Consider the following 7,689-nt stretch of genomic DNA (forward strand, 5'->3'; position numbering starts at 1 on the left):
CCGCGGATCCCAGAGTATCACTCAACAAATGCTGATGGAAATAGGCTATCTAGGACTCCGAGTCAAAGGCGCACAAAAGCAAAGCGTTTATGAAAGATCCTGAATCCCAAATTGGGTAAAGAAAAAAGAAAAACGCTTAAGGGGAAAGACGTCTCAAAAAAGCCTGGAACAAAGAATGGAAACAAGTTTCAATTGAGGAAATCGTTCAGGCAACAAAATCCCCAGCTCATTGAGTCATTCGCACGGCCGGAAACCGAAATAGAAACAACACAATCAGTTTGAAAGAAATCTGAGTTGTACTAAGTATACACGCCGTGAAGACACTCCTCCAGAAGAAAACTTTCAAAAATATCTTCTAGTTTGCCAGAAAGAGGTGCCAGCTCTTGTTATTTCTAATTTTCAAGCTTAAACAAAAGGAAAGGACAAGCAGCCGACTCTGTCACGGCGAACAACGCATCGCTTACAACACTAAGGAGCAGATACAGAAATGGTTAGAAATTAGATTCAGTTTTTAGAAATAAATTTGTTTTAGTAAAAGGGCGGTAATTTGAAGCCGTTCCCTAAATTTGTGTAATTAAAATTAGTCGGTTAGTAGTATTTAACCCTTCTCGTTGCATTGGAGAAGGGTCTGGAAATTTGTCAAAAAACTTGTCCTCAGAACATGCACTTCTGCACTCTCGGAGGGGGTTTTTGATGAATGGATGGATCAAGATTTATTTATGTTTGCATTTTAATACCTGCTACTGATGTTGCACTTCTGTACTCTTAGTAGGCATTAGAAGTAAGTAGAAATAGATCATTATTGCTTCAGGTCTGCGAGTATAATGTTAGTCATAAATGGTACTTTTATCTCTTGACGAGTTTCTGCTTGTATTCTTAGAGTAATATACAGCTGATGTTGTTTATAGGTTAACGTATGAATGAGTAGACTACCATTTGGCACTTCTGTACGGTGGAGTCATTGATTTATGCTTAATACATGAATAACTGATTATGCGATATGCTGTTCACAACCGTTTTGTTTAACTTCTTATGCAGGATGGTTCATCTAAATTGATTTATATTCTCATGATAGCTGAATAATCTTCATTACCAGTTATTGTGTGAAATCTTTCTAGATCGCATAATGGAAAAAGTTCTATCCCGGGTTAGCGTAGATTAGATGTGTTGTTCTTGATAGATTAAAGTAGTATAGAGTTTAGTCTCAGAATTTAGAACTAGATTAGCTTAGAAATAATTCCATATTTTCATTATCAAATCTTACACACACACACATCACCAAACTCTACACACACACACCCCCCCTTAGAACGGGAAGTTGGTCCCGTTATCCCCAGTTGGACCTGCTACACCAAACGGGCACGGAGCCGCCAACCAGGTTCCCGACCGGGTGGGTATCCCCCTTGTTGTTGACCCGATTTTAGGGCCCTCAACACCTTCCAACTCGAAAAAACTTCAGATCCTCATGATAAAGCATTTCACCCGACATCAAAAGATTAACGACCTCGTGCTTTAGGGGGCAATTGTTATAGACATTTTTGGGCACTGCAACCCCAATCATAAATTTCCATAAAGTAAGGGCTCTTAAGTCCCTAAAAGTTTTGTTCCAACCCCTAAAAGAACAACGTCAGCTGATTAAATCATCTCCCAAAAGTTCTCCATGAAAGCCTACTCAGAACTGGTCAAAACTAGACCATCTCACCAGCTCCATGGTTTAAGTGTGTTGCATCCCACCTAAATGCACAGGGGAGGTGCGATGCATACTGAAAAACCCTTCTATGGGGTGTGATGGGCGAGAGCGGACCAATGGCAGGCTCAATCTGTGAGGTGGAGGATCATGGAGTCTTCTAGAAACTTCTCCTGTGACACTTTCCTCTCTGCATTCGCCCAGGGATGAGTAAGAGATCATCAATCTCCAAGTGGAATCAAGAACTATTAGAGAGAGGACATGTTATAAAACCAACTCAAGAAAAGATAGAAAAGATAGATCAACTCCTTAGAATTCAGCCTCTTCGAGGGGGCAACCTCCTTTACATTACATAAATGAACAATTATTGGATGATTCAAATGATAAAACCTCCTTTCTATATATAGGAGTCTAAGGAGTCACAATATAATCCAGCCGACCTAACAATAATAATATAAAGCCACAAAAATAACAATAGAGGGATTCTATGGGGCACAGAAATAACAATATGGGGGTAATAGGGGCACAACAATATAAATAAGGGGTATAACTACAATAGTAATGGGGTAATCACTAGTATTTTAGGGACCCAACATGCCCCTCTCCTTCAAAAAAGTGTTTTCCTCAAAGCTTGAGTAGTTCTGGATACTTCTGCATAAAATTCTCATCCTCCCATGTGGAATCTTCAGCGGATAAGTTCTTCCACTTGATAAGATACTCTGAAATTGATCGATTTCGTAGCTGTCGAGTTCTTGTTTATGTGACTGCTTCCGGTTCCAATATATTTTTTCCTTCCTCGTCAAGTTCTGGCAATATTGTTTGAATTGGGAGCTTGTGGCCTATAACCTTCTTTAAACATGAAACATGGAAAACTGGGTGCAATCGAGAAGCTGCAGGAAGCTCCAATTTGTATGCCATAGTACCAATCTTTTGCAACACCTTGTATGGACCATAATACTTTGGTGATAATTTATTATCCTTCTTAGCTTGCTTTAGGGACATTTGCTTATATGGTTGTAGCCGTAGGAATACCCAATCACCTACATCAAAACTTCTTTCACTAGATGTTGATCTGCCTGTTGTTTCATTCTATTTTGTGCCAACACGAGGTTATCCTTTAAGAGTTGGAGGACTTGTTGTTGATGTTTGATGTGATGTTCCACTGCCTGAACCTTAGAATTTTCTCTTAAATATGATGTGATGGATGGTGGTTGATACCCATAAAGTGCCATAAATGGGGTCATTTTTGTTGTTGTATGGAAGGAAGTGTTATACCACCATTCAGCCAGAGGCAACCATTTGAACCATTGTGTCTGTTTATCAGATACAAAGCAATGAAGATATCCTTCCAAACATTTGTTTACTATCTCAGTTTGCCCATCAGATTGAGGATGATAAGATGAGCTGTGAGCTAACTGAGTACCAAGACAAGAAAATAATTTTGTCCAAAAATTTCCAGTGAAAATGGGATCTCTGTCACTTACAATAATCTTTGGGTTTCCATGTAGTTTTTGAACTGTTTCCATAAATGCAGTAGAAACTGTATTGGATTTAAATGGATGTGATAATGCACAAAAGTGTGCATACTTGGTAAGTTTGTCAACTACCACCATGATGACACTCTTTCCCTCAGACTTGGGTAAACTTGTGATAAAATCCATTGAAACCTCCTCCCAACGTTGGCTTGGAATGGATAAAGGTTGTAATAGACCCAGTGTCTTAATTGTTTCAACTTTATTTTGTTGGAAAACCAAACATTCCGCCACAAACATTTGAATATATAATTTAATACCATCCCAAAAAAATTCCTTCTTAACCCTGTGGTAAGTTTTTAAAAATCTTGAGTGCCCTCCTAAGGGAGAAGTGTGCAATTCCATAAGAATCTTTTGTTTTAGCTGGGAATTCTTACAGAGGTATAAGCGATCTTTGTACCATAACGAATCATTTTGCCAGCTAAATGTATCAGAAGTACTGGAATCTTGTTGTAACTTTTGAATAAGTGCCCACACTTCTTCGTCATTCTTCCATTCGTCCCTTGCTTCGTTTATCCAATCTGGTTGGATAATAGAAATGTCACACAACAATGCTTCCACATCCTCATCCTTTCTTGAGAGTGCATCTACCACCACATTTTGTTTCCCCTTTTTGTAGATGATTTCAAAGTCATAACCCAACATCTTTGTGACCCACTTTTGTTGCTCTTCAGAGGATAATCTTTGTTCTCAAAAGTATTTAAGGCTATCATGATCCGTTTTTACCTTGAAGTGCCTTCCCATTAGGTAGGGTCGCCATTTCTTAAGTGCATGGAGTATTGCCAACATTTCCTTCTCATAAATAGCTTTGCTTAAAAACTTTTCCTTGATTGGACGACTTTCAAAAGCAATGGGTCTTTCATCTTGCATTAGAACAGAACAAATTCCATTTCCTGAAGCATCACATTCCACAATAAAGGTTTTTGTGAAGTCTGGTGTAGCGAAGACCGGTGCTTGGCACATTGCCTCTTTAAGATGTTCAAAGGCCTTTGTTGCTTCCGGAGTCCATGAAAATGAATCTTTCTTCAATAATGTTGTTAGAGGTGCTGCTATTCTCCCATAATTCTTAACAAACTTGCGATAATACCCTGTCAACCCAAGAAATCCTCGCAGATGCTTTATGGATGTGGGGATTTTCCATTCCTTAATGGCTTTAATTTTGCTAGGGTCTACCTTAACTCCTTCATGAGATACAGTATGACCCAAATATTCCACCTCCTGGACTCCAAAGAAACATTTGGATCTTTTTGCATATAATTGTTTCTCCTCCAATAGTTGTAGCACCCTATCAACATGTTCAACATGATCCTTCCAAGACTTGCTGTAGATTAGTATATCATCAAAAAATACTAACACAATTTTTCTAAGGGATGGTCTGAAAATTGAATTCGTCAAACCTTGAAATGTTGAAGGTGCATTGGTAAGGCCAAAAGGCATGACCAAAAATTCATAATTACCCTCATGATTTCTAAATGTCGTTTTCGGAATGTCTCAATCTTCATTCTGATTTGATGATATCCCGAACGAAGATCCAACTTGGTGAAGTAAATTGATCCATGCAATTCATCCAGTAATTCATCAATGATAGGAATGGGGAACTTATCTTTAATAGTGAGCTTGTTGAGCTCCCTATAATTCGGACACATGCACCATGATCCATCCTTCTTGTGCACCAATACTACTGGAGCTAAGAAAGAACTTTGACTCGGTTGAATTATACCAGCCTCAAGCATTTCTGCAACCATACGTTCAATTTCACTTTTTTGGACATAGGGATATCTATACGGCCTGATGTTTGGAGGAACACTTCCTGGAATCAGATGAATAGCATGATCATGATCACGCATAGGTGGGAGACCTTTGGGAGTCTCAAATACCTTGGAATGATTGTCCAGGACTTTTTGGAGATCTGGAGAAATAGATGATTCCAATGTGGAAACATCTAGCGAACATAATTGTGCAATTACACCTCTTTGCTCCTTTTTTAGAAGCTTAGTCATGCCATTAGAGCTGATTATCTTTCCTGGTTTCCCTGCAATACCCCTTAATTCAACTTCCTTGCCTTCCGTAGAAAATTTGATGAAAAGTTCTTGAAAATTAAAAGCTATTGTAACCAAGGATTGTAGCCATTGGACTCCTAGTACAACATCAGCACCTCCCATTGGAATAGAAAGCATTGGGCTAGTCAATACATATTCTCCCATGGATAGATTGATATTATGGCACTTTCCAGAGCAATTTATTGTTCCTCCATTTGCAATCATCACTTGACACTCTGGTGTTGGATATAGGAAGCAATTCAATTCTTTTGCTACCCTACAATGAATAAAATTGTGGGTGGTTCCTGAATCAATCAACACTATTACCTTTTTCTTCTTGATTTGTCCTTCTATCTTGATGGTTTGAGGAGTGGTAATTCCCACCAATGCATTACAAGATATGGTCGGATTTATTTTTTCTTCATCTAGGCTTTGTTCCTAGAGTATATCCTCTTCTTTTGACCTTTCTTGCTCCTTTTCTTCTTCCTCTGCACAATCTATGTAGAATAATTTCTTCTCAGCACACTTATGACCTTTTGTGTATTTGCTATCACAACTGTAATAAAGCCCTTTTGCTATTTTTTCTTCCAATTGTTGTGGTGTCAACCTTGTAGGTTGTGGATGACTAGGGGCAACAACACTTCCGTCTTTATAGTTGTGAGTGGTATGCTTCCTAGTTGCCATAATTTTTCTTTCCATTTTTCTTGCTAACCTGAATGCCTTCTCTAATGAACCAGGTTCCCAAAGGTGAACATCATGTTGGATATTATCCTTTAAAGACCCTATGAACACATCAATCCTATGCTCCTCTGGAATATCTTTTACCCTTATGTTCAATTTTTGGAACTCCTCAATGTGCTCCATTATTGAACCCTTTTGTTTGAGACTTATCAATTGGCTAAAAAAAGTGTTGCTTTTTGTATCCTCATAATGTGCTATCAATTCTTCCGTAAAAATTGCGCAAGTGATAAATTGTTTACGAGAACAAAGCCATTGATACCATACAAACTTATTTGGTTCGAAATATACAGTTTCCATACGTACCTTTTGCGCGTTTTGCACATTATTGAGATCGAAGAATTGCTCCATCTGTAATATCCATGTGGCAGGATCCTTGCCATCAAACTTCCGCATATCGATTTTTGGAACATGGTGAGTCTTTGATCCAACATTAGAGTCTATGGAATCATGATTAACATTTCTTTTGTTCTCATCATGAGTTTCCTTTAGTGCCCTTTCACCCTTAGTAACCATTTCTTGTAGCAACTCATTCATATTTATCTTCAATTCTTCCATCTTATCATCCATGCCATCAATTTTAGCATTCATGCCATTCACCTTAGCTTCCATGCCATCCATCTTAGCTTCTACACCTTTCTTTAAACCATCCATCTGAGCTTCTACATCTTTCCTTAAACCATCCATTTTAGATTCTGTTGCTTTTTGTGCAAGTGACACTCGTTGCACTTGTTCTTGTAATTTTGATATATCATATAGCATTTCTTCTTCTTCTTCATGAGTCATGCTAGAGCTTTTAGGTTCCTTACTATGTGTTTGCATTTTCTTTCCTCGGGGCATCAGTTACCAATAATAATGCTCTATTATGCCCTTTGAATTCCTTCAAAATAAATTTTCAAACCAAGCTTAAGAAAAAATTTAAGAAAATCTACACACTTTTTTTCACTTTGTAGGAGCTCAATATTGCCTCTGATGTATTTGTGTACTTTTCAATCATATATTTCTGAATTTGTGACCTACAGTAGCCCTCTGTGTCCTCTTTCCAATGCCACAAGTCTGACCCAAATTGGATTCTCCAAGGAAGAGTTATGCGAAATCTCCCACAGTGACTTGATTATAGACTAGTTCAGTAGAGCGAACTTGTACGACATGCCACGAGTCACTGTTTCGATCTTTGGATCTGAAAGATGCATACAAGAAACTACAGTCGGTCCTCTTTCTTTACCTTCTTACGAAATTTCAATCCGATCCCCAGAGAGAAAGTAATGACAATTTTCCCCAGGTCACCTGTTTTGAATGTAATTCAGGAGTCTGAAAAATGACAAACTTCCTCAGATCATATCTCCGCAAATATCGCGCGAAAAGCTCTAAAATTCGAACCCAAGGTTCAACGCGATTTCTTCTCAAATGGATTTTTTTTGCGACTTCTAAAACGTCACAGAAAAAAGTTATAGCGAAAATGCCACGATGACCTGTTTGGAAAAGCGAAACCCTAGAATCCAAAGCTCTGATACCAAATGTTATAAAACCAGCTCAAGAAAAGATAGAAAAGATAGATCAACGCCTTAGAATTCAACCTCTTCGAGGGGGCAACCTCCTTTACATTACATAAATGAACAATTCTTGGATGATTCAAATGACAAAACCTCCTTTCTATATATAGGAGTCTAAGGAGTCACAACATAATCCAGCC

Source organism: Pinus tabuliformis, chromosome Q (genome assembly GCF_031772625.1).
Source record: "Pinus tabuliformis cultivar Carrire ecotype Pingquan chromosome Q, CPIR1, whole genome shotgun sequence".
Taxonomy (NCBI): domain Eukaryota; kingdom Viridiplantae; phylum Streptophyta; class Pinopsida; order Pinales; family Pinaceae; genus Pinus; species Pinus tabuliformis.